An 18,669-nucleotide genomic window follows, 5' to 3' on the forward strand; every position below is an offset into this window, starting at 1 on the left:
GCGGAATTTGCCGCGATACGCCTAAAGCATGCCTACTATACAGGGGGGGATCGGTGTGGGAAGCTGTTGGCGTGCAAACTGCGAGAACAAAGGCAGCGCCGACATGTCCAGGCCCTCCAGTCCGATCAGGGGGATCTGATTACAGACAGCGCGGCCATAGCGGCAGCCTTTGGGAACTTCTACACTGACCTGTACGAGGCGGACGACCTGGACTGGCGACGCGGTAGCGACTATCTTGATGGGGCAACTCTCCCGACTTTGACGGAGGCTCAGTCTCAGTTCCTTGACAGGCCCATCAGTCTGGAAGAGGTCATCTCCGCGATTTCCAGACTTAAACTAGGTAAATCCCCGGGGCCAGATGGCTACTCGGCGGCTTTTTACAAAAAGTTCTGCCAGCAAGTGGCCCCCTTGTTACGGGACCTGTTCAACACCTTCGATATGGCTGGGACTATCCCCCCCGAGATGCTGGAGGCGGCGATATCGGTGATCCCCAAAGACGGGAGAGATCCCTCTAGATGCAGCTCCTACAGACCCATTTCTCTGTTGAATGTGGATCTGAAGTTGTATACGAGTATTATCGCAGGCAGACTGGCACCGTATATGCAACAGCTGATCGATCCAGACCAGGCTGGCTTCATCCCTCAGCGGCAAACGAGCGATAACACCAGGCGCGTTCTCCACCTAATAGAGGCCGGTTCTCGCACAAGACCAGGATGTATGCTGCTCACCATCGATGCCGAGAAGGCATTTGATAGGGTGCACTGGCCCTACCTGGAGCAGACCCTTCAGAGATTCGGCTTTGGGGAAACCACTTGCACTCGAATCTTTAATTGCTACCGCCAACCCACGGCAACAGTGAGGGTCAATGGACACACTTCACCGCGCCTTCCGATCGGCAGGGGGACCAGACAGGGCTGCCCGCTCTCCCCTCTCCTGTTCGCGCTCTATATGGAGCAGATGGCGCAAAGGGTCAGGCACCATCCTCGTATTCGGGGCATCCCCTTTGGGGGGGACACACACAAGATCAGCCTGTACGCGGATGATGTTTTACTCTCCCTGATGGACCCTATGCAGTCGTTACGGGCTCTAATGGTAGAATTGCAATCCTTCGCGCAAGCGCCAGGCTTTAAAATCAATGTTGACAAGTTGGTGGCGCTGAACGTGTCCCTACCCGCTGACATTCTGGCGGACGCCAAATCCGAATTCGACCTGCAGTGGTCGGAGTCTACGGTTTCATATCTTGGGGTACTCTTGGCGCCTACAGTGCGGGGAACAGCCGACGCTAACTACGCCAAACTGGGCAGGCAAATCAATGAGACGCTGCGGAAGTGGAACCGACTCACTCTATCCTGGCTCGGACGCGTGGCGGCAATTAAAATGACGCTTCTGCCGCAGATTCTCTACATCTTTCAAACCCTCCCGCTACGCCCGCCAACTGGCTGGCTTCAAAAGACCCAGGCAGACCTGACACGCTATGTTTGGAACGGGCGCCGTCCCCGCTTCAGGCAGCGAATAGCGTCTCTCCCGCCGGCGCATGGAGGCGTGGGTCTCCCGGACCTCACCCTGTACTTCCAGGCGGCACAACTACGCACCCTGGTTGAGTGGTACCAACTTGAATCCAGCAAGCACTGGCTCTTTCGGGACCAGGCGGTGGCCGGCCGCCCCCTCCAGGGTGTACCTTTCCTGCCGAGGCGTCACAGACCCCCGAATCTCTACGCGTCATACATCACAAGCACTGTGATGAAAGTCTGGGATCAGGTGGCGGTGCGGAGTGAGCTCACCTCATTCCCCTCCCCGCTGACCCCCATTTTTGGGAACCCCGATTTTACACCCGGCCTGGATCCGCAGGCATTCAAAGCATGGCGGGACACCCCCTGCAGGGCGGTGGGGCATATGTTCAACCTGGTGGGAGTCCTCTCCTTTCAGAAAGTGAGAGAAGATTACGGGTTACAGGAGGCGGATCGGCTCCCCTACCTGCAGATCCGACACTGGGTCCTACACCCGTCCGTTCGTCCAGGCGCGCAACGATTCCTCACGCCTTATGAAAAATGGCTTCTCACCCGCATGTCGGAGAAGAAACTGCTTTCCGACTTGTACCAACACCTGCTTCTTACACGCATACACACCTATCATCCAGGGAAGGCAAGATGGGAGGAGGAGCTTGGGAGGCAACTCACACGGAAGGAATGGGAAGGAATCTATCATAGAGCCAGACACTCGGCTTACCATACTGGCCTCACGGAGACCCTGACGAAAGTAGCCATGTATTGGTACCACACCCCGGCACGCATACATAGATGGGACCCCAAGACAAGCGATTGCTGCTGGAGGGGGTGCGGGGAACGAGGAACACCACCTACTCTGGAGCTGTGAGAAGCTGCAACAATACTGGTCCACCATCCTAGATCTCATAGACGCACATTTGGACACGCAACTCCCCCGATTCCCTGCTTATGTGCTCCTAGGCCTGCCGAACATACTGATGTATCCCCTGAAATCCATGAGAGGAAGGTTGATTGCTATAGCGCTGGGTGCTGCGATACAAAATATAGTGGCACGCTGGAGGGACCCACAATCCCCCGTGCATCTTGGCTGGCTTCATAGGCTTTGGATGGTGCTGGGGATGGAGAAGCTGTCCCTGACCGCGGCGGGGCGGGGGGAGGAGTTCGCAGACATCTGGCGACCATTTCTGACGCTGCTCACTGGGGAATTTAGGGAATTGAGCTGCCCTCGCTACCTACGTCTCTTGCATTTGGCGGACACTCCTATCCCGGAACCTCGGGCCAAGACTCGGGGGCACGCACTTCAAGGCGGGAGGGCGCGGGTGCCGCCTCACTAGATGAGCTGTAATGGAAGGGGTCAGGCCAGCATACCTTAGCGGACAAGAAGGGGGGGCAGGCACGGGGGGGGGCTGTTGGGGTTTGTTTGGGTTATCACCGTTTTGCACAGCTTGATACAGCTTCCGACTCATGCTCCATTAGCCTGACGCAGCCGGCCCGGCAGGGTTGTAGGCGGCTTGCTGTGTTACTTTATACCGAACGATACTGCTGCTAGCCACGAATTTCTTTACAACTGTGAATGTGTGACCGGTACCTTTGCATACAGGGGTCGGAATTTTTTCTTGTTGCTCTGAATAAAAACATTTAATGCTAAAAAAGAGATAACTGCAAAACGAGGATTAACTACATCCTGCTTGATGTACTTCTCTGGTGCAAGCGATTGGATATGTGGGTTACTGAGAGATATGACAGTGAACATAAAGCCTTAACATTAGAACTGCCTGATGTGTTTATTTCCCCTCAGCTCCTCCATGAAGGGAGTTTCCTTAATCCAACTAATCTTAGCAGCAATAGAAGGAGGGTTAAATGGCCCGCGATTGAAAGGAGAGCGGACACTGGCACAAATCTATGACGTGGCTCATTCACTGGTAGACCTGAGTCCCCATAGATTTGAGGTGCAACATATGCTGGATATATTCATGAGTTTACAGGGCAAGAGCAAAAAGTTTTTGCATATGGAAGGCAGGGGCAAGGAAATGGGTAATAGCAAGAATGAGCTGTACAATGAGTGTTGTAAGATAGCTAGACATGCAATGATGCGGGCTATTAAAACTGTTTTGAGAAGTATGGTAGCCACAAAAAGGAAAGCTTATAAAACTGCCGAAATTGAGGCAAAAAGGAAATGGCACTAAGGATTTTGGTGAGATCTACTTGTTGAAGCGCAAGCCAAAAATTGCGAACAGTTTTGGCATCTGAGAACTAAAGGGTTGAAAAACTTGGTTGCAGAGGAAAACTTCCAAACACAGCCACAGAATGTGGTAGACCACTTCAGTCTGCTTTATGTAGGACCGAAGGACACTAATACAGAAACCACGGAACCCCCGTTGTTCCTCTGACATAGAACAGATCAAATCTCTTTCACTATAGAAGAAACTATGGGCAATTGCCACACCACATTGGGGCAAAACACCGGATCTCAACAGAATTCAGGGTGATCTCTATCTCTCGGAATCTGAAATTTGGGGCGTGATTCTTAATCACAGCTTCAATGCCATCCTAAAGGGAGCAGACATACCTGATTTGTGGTTAGGAGCAGAGGTAGCATCTCTATTCAAACAAGCATTTGCAATGCAATAGGTCTCGCATTTGTTAATGTTAGAGCTGTTGGTGTTGAAAATGACATTTTTTAAACTTTTTTTGCAGTGCAGTAATTATATTTGCATAGTGCTATTGCCATTGGTATCAAATAACAAAAGTAAAAAACAATGTCATTTTTAACTGCAACAGCCGTTTGTGTTTGAGTAATTACACAAACGACAATTTAAATAGCACTTAGTGATTATTTTTCTTTTACTTGATAATGCTACTTGCCTCAATGTAAGGTGTGGGAGCACTTTTAATTATATGCACACATTGACAATAAATTTCAAGTATGTAAATGAAATACAGGATGTTACGACAACTGGAGGCCGCTCCCTTTCGTTTCTAGCAGCACAAGATTGGAAAACCCAACTGCTGCAACCGGCATTGCGGTATAGGCGTGTGTACTACAGAGGCGGAGGACAGATTAAGGGAGGGTGAGGGCTGCCCCAATATGGACAAAAAACATGTGAACACCATGAAGCGGACACCGCGCCTGGTGAAAAAAAAAACAACAAAGCACACAACACGAATGGCATAGATGGAGAAGTGAGGGGGAACAGTGGCCTGATGCAGAGTGTTGGACCGTAACTGAAACAAGCAGGAGGGAGGAGGAGGCAGCTATAGCCTAGGGAGCGAGCGTTCGCATGAAGATCAGCTCTTTACAAAACTTTTATTAAAGTGAAAGCGCGGCATGGGTCGCTTTACAAAAAAAAACTTGGTTAAAGTAAATTTGGTTAGCCACATGTAAACAAAGGCCCACGGACGCCATGAAACTAAAAGCACAGCTAAAAAAAACAACTATAACTGGGCTTGTGTGTGCACAGTGCTGTGTACACCCGTGTCTCATTTATTGATGTTAGACGTTGTGTGCACAGTGCTGTGCACACCTGTGTCCCACTTATTGATGTCAGACGTTGTGTGTACAGTGCTGTGCACACCTGTGACCTGCTTATTGATGTAAGCAGCTGTATGCACAGTGATTTACACACTTCTCCCAGTTATTGATGTCAGAAGCTGTGTGCACGGTGCTGTGCACACCGGTGTACGTGTTATTGATGTCGGCAGCCAAGTGCACAGTGCTGTGCACACCTGTGTCCTGGTCATTGACGTCAGGAGCTGTGTACTCAGTGTTGTGCACACCTGTGTCCCTGTTATTGGTGTCGGAAGCAGAGTGCACAGTGCTGTGCACACTTGTGTCGCTGAGTGTACAGTGCTGTGCGCACCTGTGCCTCTGTTATTGATGTCAGGAGCTCAGTGCACCGTGTTGTGCACATCGACGTCGGTTATAGATTTTTCCCTCACGCAGCACTAAAACTCAACATCAATAGAAGTGCTTACGACCAACTCCCTTCAACTCTTCCACGCACTCTAGAAATAGTTCTTATCACCAGAACGTCTGGAAGGCGCATTGGGTCTGTGCCAAGAGGCAGGACCGCACCGTAGGCGTACCACAGCACATCTTTTGAGACTGTGTTAGCAGTGTGGCGCAGACAGTGCGCATCCTTACCACCTCTTGGGAGCTGTGCACACTTGCTTTCCTAGGTGGCAGGCTGGTGACCTTGCTGGTCTGTGCGGTCGCTTGTCGCCCTCTGCTGTCAATCCGCGCGCATAGCGACAGCCATGCTACTCTAGAACACGCCTCTACCGCGCAGCTGCTACCAGCCTTCCTGCATTGCGCCGCTTCACTCTGATTAAACATTAACATGTGTGGCGAGAATAATTCACGTGTGCGTTCATGCTCTAGGAAGGTCACAGTTTTAAAAAAAAATAGTAATGGAGTTTATCTGCACATTACAGGAAAGGAAACGAGACGGCGTGCATCAAGTGGTGAATCTATAGCTTCACACAATTGTACTAGTGAGCACATATTTACAAAGGTATACCACATATTTACATTTTTTGTCACAGAGAGGTTGCAGATTTGCCCACTATCCCGAGACACCGGGTTCCAAAGTCTGCTGCTCAGCTGCCAGACATCATCTGTTTCTTAGAATAGTTAAAGTAAATTTGGTTAAATGTAAGCAAAGGCGCATGGACGCCATGAAACTAAAAGCACAGCTAAAAAAACAAGCATTTACAATGCAATAGTCTCGGCAATATTATAGGTAGAGCTATTGGCATTGCTTATTATTATTATTATTTTTATTTTTAACCCTAAGTAAATGTTATTGTCATTTCTATTGTCAATAGCTTAAGTGTTTGCATATGTGTTACATATTGCATTAGACATATTGCATTAGCAGAGAGAGAGTGAGGTAGCGAGATAGAGAGGTATTGAAATAGAGAGTGAGTGATGTAGTGAAAGAGTGAGGTAGATAGAGAGTGAGGTAGCGATGGAGAGTGATGTTGTGAGGTAGTGAGATAGTGAAAGATTGATGTATTGAAAGAGAGTGAAGTAGTGAGTGTTAGTGATGTTGTGAGGTATTAAGATAGAAACAGAGTGATGTAGTGAGATAGTGAGGTAGTGAAAGAGAGTGTAAGTGACTTAGTGTATTTGAGAGTGAGGTAGTGAGATAGAGTGAATTAGTAATTTTGAATTAGTAATTTAGAAAGAGAGAGTGAAGTTGTGAGGTAGTGAGAGAGTGATGTAGTTATTTTTTGAGAGTGTGTGGTGATATAGTGAGATAGTGAGAGTGAGATAGAAATAGAGTGATGTAGTGATAGAGAGGTAGTGAGATAGAGAAAGAGTGAATTTTGAGTAGTGTGTTAGAGTGAGAGATAGTTACTGTTGTAGTGATATTGTGTTGCTGTGAGAAAGAGAGAGTTGAGTAGTGAGTTAGAGAGTTAGTGAGAGAGTGTAGTATAGTGAGTGATAGTGAGGTAGTGAGAGATAGTGAGGTAGTGAGAGATAGTGAGGTAGTGAGATATAGAGATGTAGTGAGAGTGTTAGTGAGAGAGTTAGGGAGAGAGAGAGTGACGTAGTGAGAGGTGTGGGGGAAGAGAGTGGTGTGGGGGAAGAGAGTGGTGTGGGGGAAGAGAGTGGTGTGGTGCCTCGTCTTTTTCCGATTGGGGGGTAGGGACATCCCAGCTCGACAGTGGCCCTTGAATGCTGGTGATATATATATATATATATATACACACATTCATGGCGAGAAGAAAGGTGTCGAAATATCGTGCCATGATGTAACACAGACCACCATAAAAACCTATCTATCCAACTACTGTGACACATAGTGGTGAAAACGGAAATCCAGATTTGAACTGAATACGTTCCCGGAAGCAGTGACAGGATCTTAGAACTCATCCTATATCCATCCTTTGGCTTTCTTTAGAATAGTGTAATGCACGTAATTATGCATGTCTGATTTGTTGCTTTTTGACCTACCATCAAGAAATACAATTATGCTTGCACTTTCCCTGGCTGCCCTGGCGCCTTGTACCCCTGCTGCACTCTCAGCTAATTGTGTCTAGACGTGGCTCTAGGATGCAGATGTTTCTAGAAGTTTTCTCCTCCTGATTGCATAGTGCTCTGAAAGCTTTTTATCTCATTGATAATTTGACTCATTGAGACTTCCTGGCCTCGTTGCACACATATCTTGCATTGCTGTCCAGCCCTACAAACTGTGGGCCGGCTTCCTTCCACTCATTGTAAGCACCCTGAACCCCGTTGTGGGTGGCAACTGCCCTACGCAAGATAATATAAACAAAACACAAGCACTACATGCCTGGATCGGGCTTCCATTGGAAGAAATAGTGGCCTTCAAACGCTTACCAAGTATACAAGGGGCCCCAGGGCCAGTTACCTACTACCTTACGATGCTGTTCATCCTGTTGGCCTGTTAATACCAGACCTAAGGTTTAGTAGTCAAACGCTTCACGTTCTGGGCTCCTCCCTGCAGAACTCTTTACCTCCACATCTGAGGCGTTAGGATGACTTCACTAACCTCAGAAGGTCTTTGAAGAGTCACTCCTTCTCCCTGACATCTGATGAATGCTATTGTTTTCCTTTTGTGATACCCCAGTTGGCTCTTTCGGTCCTGGATGGTCAGACTCTGGGGTCTGCGCGAGGTCTCCCTTATGGCTTTCAGGGCCTTGTTCTTTAAATGCTTTGCCATCTTTTTGGGGGTATACTGGACGGTGGGCATTCCTGGTGTGTCACTCCCCTGCTGGTGGACTACCTGGTTCTTCAACACCCGGTACCCATCCTTGAGTTGTACAAAATACCACCCTGCGGCCCAGAAACTTGTATATGTACTCATCTCAAAGTGCTTCGAGGCCACCATTGATAGTAGCCTTAAAGTAAATTTACTATACAAAAAATGGATTAGACTAAAAATATGGCCTCTGAAACGTGATGAGGATGGATTCCATCTAAGAAGAGAAAGGCCAGGAAATGGATAGCTTGATGAGCGGAATGGTGCTATGACTGGATCTTGACTGTACTCAAGTCCAAACACATGTGCGCAGTACATATGCAGCCAGACTATGCACAAAATCACTCGATAAGCAACTGGACGTCAATGGAGTCTCTCTTAGAGCAATGACAGTCTGAGTGAGGCTGCTCTGCAGAGCAAACACGCATCTCTGCTGAAGGTGCATTCACCCACTGACCTCTAGTGCACTCACAATACCCACATACATTTGGCGAAAATTGAGTCAGAGATCGTTGACAAAGGGCCCTGTGCGCTCCCTCGCTCCCCAAAAAACAAAAACAGAGCGTCCGTTTTACTCCCAGCACTCGGTGAAAGAAAAGACTGCTAAAAATGTCTGAAGGGGAATGTTTTTCATGCCTACTTTCTGATTATTTCACAACTATGCAGTGCCTTTGCACAGCGCAAGGAGGCCTTTTTGTGCAACCTGCGGGAATGTATGCATTGTTTGGCCCCCAAATGAGCGTGTTCATATCACAGAGTTATAATGGATGCTTCCAAAATTAGCCTGGAGTGGACACCCCGTGCCGCAGGGTGTCGCGGCGCACGAGGCCTCGGGAAACAGCAGCAGCACAGCATAAGAACTTACTGTACGAACAGACACCGAGATTATAGATCGGGAACGGACCCAGCCGCTCCAGGTGGAGGAATTCAGAGCTTCGCGCTCTGAGAGCCTCAGCGCCTACACCCCTCGCGAGAGCCTCTCGGCGCCTCCAGCACCTCTGAAAACGAGAGGGAGCGCTGAGGGCCTGAGATCAGACGCCGCGCCCGGTCTTCTACGAAACGCAGATGAAAGAGGGGTCGAAATAGCGGGGTGGACTGAGGAGAACTGGAGGGAAGGGATGGAAATAGTCGAGAGCGCAGGGCGACGAGAAAAAATGGCGCCCGCCACCTTCTGAATTTTTTGGATTTGGGGGCGTGGTTTTGCTGTCCTGAGTGACGGACGAACGTCACTGTCTAAAGAACAGCAAAACTTACGCCCCCAAATCCGAAAAAGACGGAGCCTATTCGGAGGGATGGCTCTTTCCTCCAATGGCTGGCCTCCGTTTAGGAAGCCAGCCAATGGGGGGAGAGCCAAAAAGAGGGAGGGATAAAGCAGTCCTCTTACTGACAATAAATCTCGGACTTCCGGTCTGCCGATATTACCTCGACCTAAAAACTAGAACAGGCTTATGTGAGCACAGTGCTGTCCACACCTGTATCCCGTTTATTGATGTCAGACGTTGTGTGCACAGTGCTGTGCACACCTGTGTCCCTGCTATTGATGACAGGAGCTGTGTGTACAGTGCTGTGCACACCTGTGTCACGCTTATTGATGTAAGCAGCTGTGTGCACAGTGCTGTGCACAGTGATTTACACATGTCTCCCCGTTATTGATGTCAGAAGCTGTGTGCACGGTGCTGTGCACACCTGTGTACCTGTTATTGATGTCGAGAGCCGAGTGCACAGTAATGTTTATGAGGAACAGTGAGTACTCCTCCCCCTCGCATGTGATTGTAAGCACAGCCCTGTAGAGTTAATTATTTCAACATTAGCTGCGCTCACTGGTAATATCCACACTTCCCCTTGTGAGAATGACATTGTTTTATAGGCTCCTTTGTTTACCCAATTTGTCAAAGCAACTTCCATTAGTAAATATGAATAATTAATGAAAGGGAAAAATGGGGCTGAGGAACTTCGCCGGACTGTCTAATGCTTTTCTGGAAGAGGCTCCCGCTCAGTTCGGATGCTGAGCTGGCGGGTTAATTAACTCCTTAGCGGCAAGGCACGGCTTGTAGATAGAGAAACCTACTCATCAGGGCACAGTTTGCGGGTGGGCGCGGATGCACAGAGTTCCTGTCACTAATTTTAAAGAGAGGACGCAAGAGCCCACAGCTTGAGGCAGAAAGAGGCTTAAATGTGTATAGTTAGCTAGAAACCGGAATTCGTGGTATGTCTACTTGCTAATGCAGCGCCGCTGTTACTGTTCTTTTTAGCGGTTAAAAAGCATTAAAGAAAATGTAATGGAGCCGTGATCCAGAGTGTAATTGGGCGTGATCAGTGCATATAGGTGGCGAGGCCAGAGATGTGGGGACCCTGCCAGAACAAAAAACAATATATTCTGCAGCAATTTGTTGACTTTCAACTTCAGGCAACTAAATAAAAAATTGAATGTGCACACATCAAATGACAAGGGAATGGTGCGCACGAGCAGCCCACCTCTTTCCTTCTTTCATTTAGTTGCTTCCCTCTGAAATGGATAAAAAAAAAAAAAACAATCCAGCGAGACATGTGATTTCAATTATCGCGCCCATGTCTGAGCACGATAATTGAAACCACATGGCCCAATAAGCCATGGGCGGAGAAATGCGCCCGCCTTTGGCCTATCGCGTGCTCTCTTGGTAAATAACACGCACGTAAAGCCCAATAGCGTGCCCCCAAAAGGAAAAGCACACGCTAGTGTGTGTGCCATTCCTAGGTCAGCTTCTGAAACCCTATTTTTGCCTACTAAATGTCTTGCGCTGCGCGAGCAATGCTGCGCACTGCAACGCTAGGCGCGAGACCTAAAAGGGGAAAAAAGCAATCCAGCAAATTATAGGCCTATCAGCCTAATCGATATTGCACAGAAAATATTCTGTAGGCATCCGCTGGAGAGGCTTCTTGACTGGATGAGCGAAGGGAATAAACTGTCTCCCCTGCAGGCAGGTTTTTGTAGGTAATATCAGTACCATAGGCAAACTGTTCGGTTTTTAGGGCTAGACGCTCGTGATGCACTGCACAGCAGTGCTCGTGCAGGAGAGCCGTTTTGTAGGGGTTTTCAAAATGGACCTGGAAATTCCACACGCTCGTGCGTGTTCATTTTCTACGGGCCATTTTGATTGGGCTTTGCATGCGTGTTGTTTTTTAACAGAACATGCAATAAGCCATAGGCGGTTGCGTAGCTAAGTCCATGGCCTCTTGGTGTCTGTTACGCCCACCAAAGTCCCATATGTTTTCAATTATCGTGCCCAGGATCCATTGTAGGAAGGTGGATATCTGACTATGGTTACCCCCAAACTTTTTGCCTAGTGTTTAGCTGGTTTTTTACTTTAGTTGGCCTGGGATCCTGCTATTCAGGGCCCCAGGCTAATTGCTCTCTCCTTAAAATGGACTCCATGTACCTTAGGTACATACACATTTGGAACTGGTTCACCTTATTGGCCCAGGAAGTGGGAGCACATCCAAGAATTTGGGTGGGTTTACCTTTGGAACACAGCTGGACTCTGGCCCAACCAGGTCCCCAACTGATCTTGTCTATGAGACTGGCATGGGGTTTGCCAATTTCACTGATTGCCCAAATACTTTGAGCAAGTATAGACAAGAACCCCTCATCAATGGCTTGAAAGCCGAGGCCTTCAGAGACACAGGGGCTAGCATCACCATGGTGGCTGAATGTCTAGTCCCCTCAAGGCAACTTTTACCTGATGCCACATATCAGGTGACAAACATTGATGGAATAGAAACCAAACATCCCATGGCAGTAGTCAATCTTAGCTGGGAAGGTGTCACTGGCCCAAAGAGAGTGGCAGTGTCAGCAAACTTGCCTGTAGATTGCCTACTGGGTAATGATTTGGAAATCTCAGCCTGGGCTGAGGTTGAACAGGAAACCCATTCTAGAATGGTAAATCTCCATGGAAAGGTTAGTGGGGCTGTGCTGGCCACAGCCCCAATACAAGATGTCCTTCCTGAAAAGGTTGGTAGGGCTGAGCAAACCTCATCCCCATCTTCAGTAGAAATTCTTCCTGAGAAAATTAGCAGAGCTGTTATGGTAACAGCCCATACCCAAACTGAGTCCCTTCCTGAAAAGGCTGGTGGGGCTGTGATGGCCACAGCCCAAACTCAAACTGATTCCTGTGTTGTGAAGCCTGAAACTATGGATCACTCCACACAAACAGAGCATTGAGGAGGAAGAGAAATCTCCCTCCCACCAGACATTAGGAAAGGATCAGCCTCCTCAGGGAACTGATCTTCCCTTGTGAAGAAATTGCCCCAGAGGTAGTCAGGCCTAGCCTGGCAGAGCCCCTGATGTCAGTGGACCCTTCCAAGGTGGGACCCAGTCTGGAGCAGGTAACCTGCCCCTCTCTACCCTGCCTCAGTCAGCCCAGGGCTACAGAGGTCAAGGAGGCCAGTGAGCCCCAAAGGACCCTCTGTCCAATAAAACAACACCATCAGCAGATTAGGGACACCAAAGCTAGCAGCCCTAGCAAGGTAAAAAAGTTAGAAACTCCTGAGGGATCCCCCTTAAAATTAGTTAGGGACCTCCCACAGATGGATTCTGTTGGGCACAGCCAAACCTGGGACCCAAAGGGCCCAAACCTGAACTGTCCCTCCAGTAAGCCAACCAAGGGGACACAGCCTCCAGCTTTAGGTAGCCAGAGGTTGACCCTGAGAGCACAGTGCAACTCAGTCAAAGAAAGAAAGGCCTACATGGTGGAAAGTGATTGGAGGAAGCCGAGTCCTACAGAGGAATCTCACTTCAGTACTCCATCTCAACATCAGCCTTTAACTTTGCCAAGACACACCACAGGTAGAAATTCCCTATGGTGGAGACCCTCTGGTACCCTTAGGGTGAGGGATTGCTTAGTGGACCATGAGACAGGGGATAACCAAGCCAGAGCTGGTACTTCCTTATATGGCCACTTAGGCAATATAGGCTTACCTGGTCAAGGATAGCCTTATCTCCTTTCGTTGGGGGGGGGGGGGGGGGGTTGTGTAGGAAGGTGGATATCTGACTATGGTTACCCCCAAACTTTTTGCCTAGTGTTTAGATGGTTTTTTACTTTAGTTGGCCTGGGATCCTGCTATTCAGGGCCCCAGGCTAATTGCTCTCTCCTTAAAATGGACTCCATGTACCTCAGGTACATACACAATTGGAACTGGTTCACCTTATTGGCCCCTGTAACAGTGTACCCCAGGTACCCAGGGCATAGGTGCTTCCAAGGCCTACCAGGGGCTGCAGCACGTATTGTGTCACCCCTGGCCTGGCCTCCATATTTGACACAACTGGCTGATCACTCAGCTGGGGTAAGTCGGTGTAACCACTCCTTACTTAGGTATAGTATGCCTATATCTAACCTAAAATAGACACATATGTTCCTATCAGCCACTCCTATGGAAGGCCTCATCAATCCTGGAGGCAGGGTGCTTGGAAATATGTGAGATGGTGCTCTGGCATGAGCTGAGCCTGTCTGCAGCTTTCGGAACCAAGTCCTTTAGCCGTTTCATGATATTGCCATACCATATACTCTTAAGTGCATTATGAACCGCGCAGTTAAATGCTATCTTGGGGTTGGCTTTATCAAAACATGTCGAGTAAGGTGTCATACGAATTGGAATACTACCCCCTCGCCAGTTCTGGCGACGGGGGTAGCATTCCACCCTTCTAGAGGGATACGACATGTACCTAACCTGAACCCCGGTTAAAGTTAAACAGAGCCTCAGCATCACAAAATGGATGCTGCCACCACAGACACAAGTCTGACCTCCTGCTGCTGAGAGTCCTTCCAGCGAGGGAAGCTTGGACAAAGGGTTTCCTGCCTTGGGAGGTGCTAGCACCACCCCAGACAGGATTTTGTGTATTGGGTAGGACAGGGCTGAATAGAATCAGAAATGCTTGGGGCACACAAGGTGTCCCTGTGCATATGCCAGTTCAAACCGGTGCTGGGGCTCTCCAGCCCCAGTCTTGGCGCGAAGCTGGTCAAAGGAAAGGGGGTGTAACCACCCCCCTTCATGGTCCCACCCAGAGGAGGGACCTAGCAGGTAATCCGGCCCCTAGAATTCGAATAAGAGTAGGAGCTGTGTCCCAAGACTTCAGATCATCCTGAACACGACTTGAAACTAAGAAGAAGACTGGACTTCGACATTCTGCTGCACAGAAGACTGAAGAGAATCTCCCTTGTGGCCAAGGAGCGACCACCCTGTGAATACAGGCACCAACCAGCAACTCGACGTCTGCTTTGCCGCCGCCGGAGCCCGAGCCCAGAGCCTGACAAGACCCAGACTCCCAGACATCTCAGAGCCCGATCCACAGTCCCTGAAAAGAAGAGACCCGTGGAGGCACCGAGAGACGTGGGACCGGACATCTTGGAAGACCCCCGAAGAGCTGACTGCGCAGCACCCGAGGCACCCTCGACACTGTGCTTTGGGGTTTGAGAAGCCCCCACACCGAGCAGCATTTGCACTGAAGATCAGCCCCACAGCATCTCCACGATCTGCGTGGGGCCCTTTTGCACTGTGCCACTCGACGCGCCATCCCGGTCACTTGCCACGCGGCTAGTGGCCATCTTGGGGACGAAAACTACGATTTGCAACGCTGGTCTGGTTGCTCCAGACTGGCCCTTGCTCCCCTGAAAAGGAGCACCTGCTCTGACCTTGCTGGTCCGAGTGTTAAGCTTTTTCCACTTCCTGCGTGGCTTGCATTAGCCAAGGCCTGTTTGCTCCAATCAAGTTGCCGACACCGCCATCAGCTAGAGCCTTCGTGGGACAGCTCGTGATCGACTCCTGGACGTCCTTGACCTCTTCGTGTCCACGTGGCTGCGGAGACCAGCTGCACCTCTTCACCTGTTTACACCAGACATTGCCTGGTTCCATCCTGGTTCCACGGTAGTCACTAGCTAGTGACTTTGAACATTTTCCCCTCTGCTTTCAGGTCTTCACCTCTTCAGATCCACCCTTGGATCCACCGGAACTCTCCTCGACGACCCGCCAGCAGCATCTTCAGCTCCAAGCACCATCGACCTGCGTGACGAAACCCGACACTACTTCGCACCTGTGCACCCGCTTCCTGTGGGTGAGGTAACTCAGCAACGCCGGTGTTTCCACACTGGTATACACCTCTAGTGCCTGTGTCTAAAGTTTTATCCTTGTAGGTCCATCGGAAGGTTCCTAAAACACTAACTTTGTAACTTTTACGCACCATTGACTTAACATTGGTGCATGCGTGCACTTTAAGCACTGCACCCGAGTCCCGCGGGCCTTTCCCGACTTCATCACTGCTAGTCTCGAACAGCTCCAGCGATTCCCCAGGCCCTAGGCCTCTTTCCTTTCCCCATAGTGGTTCTTATACCACTATTTTAGTATATGGTTTAGGTGGCCCCAAGGGCTCATCCATATTGTGCAACTTTTGTATATTTAAACTGTGTTTTGTTTTAACGCATTTGCTTCTGTGCTCATAAAGAGTATAGGGGATATTTGTAGAAAAATCTATATATATTTTCAATATATATCTGTGTGGTGTCCTTTCATTTGGTATTCAAGGGGATTGTGTATGGTAAAACAGCTTGCTTCACATGCCTTTACAGAGTTTAGCCTAAGACTGCTTTGTCCACACTACTAGGATAGCTGGTCTATTAAGGTTGACTTACAACCAATCATCATAAGGGTTGCTTGGCATGGTACAAGGTGATCACTAGAACTAGTGAGCATCATATACCAGGGCAACTTCTCACATCCATTTCACGGCGAAGCAACTAAATAAAACAACCGCTGACGTCTTGTTTTTACTGCAGGGGAGAGGCACTGTCCATCTTTTCAAGGACGGAAGTATCTCTTCCAACCGGTAACACCTGTGGTCTGGATACTTACATGCACCGAATCGATAATGGGGGCGTGCGTGTTTTTATAATAACAATTTGCACTGTGCGTATGTAGGTGGGCATCCGATATATACAAGATAAGCTACCTGTACGTGTGCCCTATCAGGTTGCATTTATTAACTTTGCGTTCCGTGACATCACAAAGCTCTCAGAGACATTTCATAACTCTGCCCGTACAATGTGTTTTTTTGTTTAAATTTAAGAAGCAAATAGTATATCGGGCTAAAAAAGAAAGGCACAAATAAGGAGTGGCATTATTGTTTTTTATGAAATATTAGCATTAGGACAGTTACCCAGCTTAAACTAAATGCAGTATCGACAAAGCAAGCTCTATTGAAAACATAACGAACTGCTTACTCATTCCATGTTGAACCCATCGTCGATGTTTATGGCTCACTTAGTAGAATTTCAGGATTGGGCATTTAGCAGAGAACATCTATAACTTTTCTGAATTTGATTTCCAGTAAAAGGCCTCCTCGTTAGAATATCAAAAGAAGCAAACAATAGAAGTACCTTTAAAATCCACTCACCTCAGGGTAGGCCTCTCTCCCAAAAGGAGGGGAAAAATCCACTTCCCCCCACTTGTTATATATGTAGTATACTATTATGCCTTCATCATGTGGGTGAAATAAAGTTATTCTGACGGACTGACTGACTCACGATGGACTCCCAGCATACACTGTGTTGTTTTTATTTTTACCTGAGTGGACATTGCAACGACTGCATGACTGCCAACAATCTAGTGTGTAACATTTATAAGTTTCCATTTTTGTGACCCATTTTCTGGTAATTATTAGAATGGAAACGGTCTTCTTTTGTCTTAAAGTGGACAGTACAGTATAGAGTCATTACCGGTTCTTAAAGCCAGCATAGTCTCTTTTGATATTGTGCAAGTAGCTCTCAGTAACACAACAGATACAAGCAGAGCTTTGTACAGCATCAAATTAATATGCAATCTTGTCAGCCAAAGGAAATCTCACTAAGCAGTTAACAGATATTACATTATTTCATATTTAGAAAGAACCGGTGACCCCTTGTGAGAAATGAGTTCAGTCCATTTAATCCTCTTGGATTTTTCCCTTTTTAGGGACCAAATGGTTTATGAATTTCTGTAGTGAGAGAACTCCACTAACTGTGCATCTCGCACTGTTAACCCTGCTATAATGTAAATGTAAATGTGGGATACTTGTAAAGCGCACTGTTACTCTACCCGAGTGTCCTGGCGCTGTAGACCGCTGGGGAACCCGTCCTGGTTATCCCTGTGAGATGGTCCCTTTCTGGGTATCTCCAGGGTGAAACCAGGCATCCCCGGCGTCTGTGGGGGGCCGTTGTAGAGATGAGGCAAGCTTAATGCCCAGAGTTACAGAGTGTGTTCCCTGGTTAGAGTAGGCACTGAGGCGAGAATTATCGAGTCAGTTGACCCTGGTCCAAGACCCTGCCGCGTCGGGAATCGAACCCTGGTCATGGGCCGTTCTCTGCTTACAGGTCTGCCGCCTCTAACCAGTGAGCCACACCTCTCCAATAATGGATTTTGAATGCTAACCACCAGTGTCGTCACTTTACGTTAAGTTCTGCTGCTGCACTTGGGTAAGGGGTTTTGTGCACATGTATGGACTGAGCGTAGAAGTCTATTATCTAACTCACCCGGTATCTGTACAAAGGTAGCATATTACAGAGATGATCTTTCATGGATTGGTGCTAAACTTGTATTATGAGTGGTCATTAATAGTTGAGTATGTACACCTGAAGTGGTTCACTGAGGTATGTAGTTTTGCTGTGCTTTACATTATGGGCAAATCCTGCATCAAAGTACAGTTTTGCTGTAGTGAAGCCTATAAAATAGCATGATGCACCAGTCCTATGGTAAAAATGGACCCTGACTGTAGCCCTGACATTAATTTCCACAAATTTGTACTCTTTGTGGCAGTTCAGATTTACCATTTTTCTCTAGCTCAGCTCCTAATTAGTCACAACTTTGAATCACCCTGCTGCGCCAAGTTAATTACTCTGCTGGCCAGCTGGAGTATCAAAGCCCTCCCCAAACAGTAGTACCATTACTCAGTAATTGGGCCTGCTCCTAGGAGAGGAGTGGGTGGGGAAGAAATGTGCATGGGCTAGTTACTTTTCACACCACAGCTGGGAAAGCTCAAACCCACAAAAACCAAGGAGGGTAGCCAGGTCTCAGGAGCAATCCTCAGGAGGGGCTGTTGTTTGAGGTTTGGGAGGTAGGAGGCCAGGGAGCTGTGGCAGAGAAGTTATGGGCAGGGCATAGGCTCTCAGAGAAGGTCTTCAAAAAAGACCACTTGATGGCGCCATCTTGGAAATTTCCAAAATGCTGAGCATGACAGTTTGGGCTTGTAGGAAGGTGGATACCTGACTATAGTTACCCCCAACTTTCTGCCTAGTGTTTAGCTGGTTTTCGACTTAGTTGGCCTGGGATCCCGCTATTCAGGACCCCAGGCTATCTGCTCTCTCTGTAAAATGGACTCCATGTACGGTAGGTACATACCAAATTGGATATTGGGTCACCTTTGTGAGTCCCTG

At 48.4% G+C, this 18,669-nt stretch overlaps 1 protein-coding gene across 1 annotated transcript in view; it reads right to left on the reverse strand.

The window, feature by feature from the left end:
- PTPN4 (protein tyrosine phosphatase non-receptor type 4) overlaps nucleotides 1–18,669 on the reverse strand; it is a 1,253,225-nt gene that overhangs the window by 197,847 nt on the left and 1,036,709 nt on the right. The gene's annotated exons all lie outside the window — the stretch shown is intronic.

Source organism: Lissotriton helveticus, chromosome 3_1 (assembly GCF_964261635.1).
Source record: "Lissotriton helveticus chromosome 3_1, aLisHel1.1, whole genome shotgun sequence".
Classification (NCBI taxonomy): domain Eukaryota; kingdom Metazoa; phylum Chordata; class Amphibia; order Caudata; family Salamandridae; genus Lissotriton; species Lissotriton helveticus.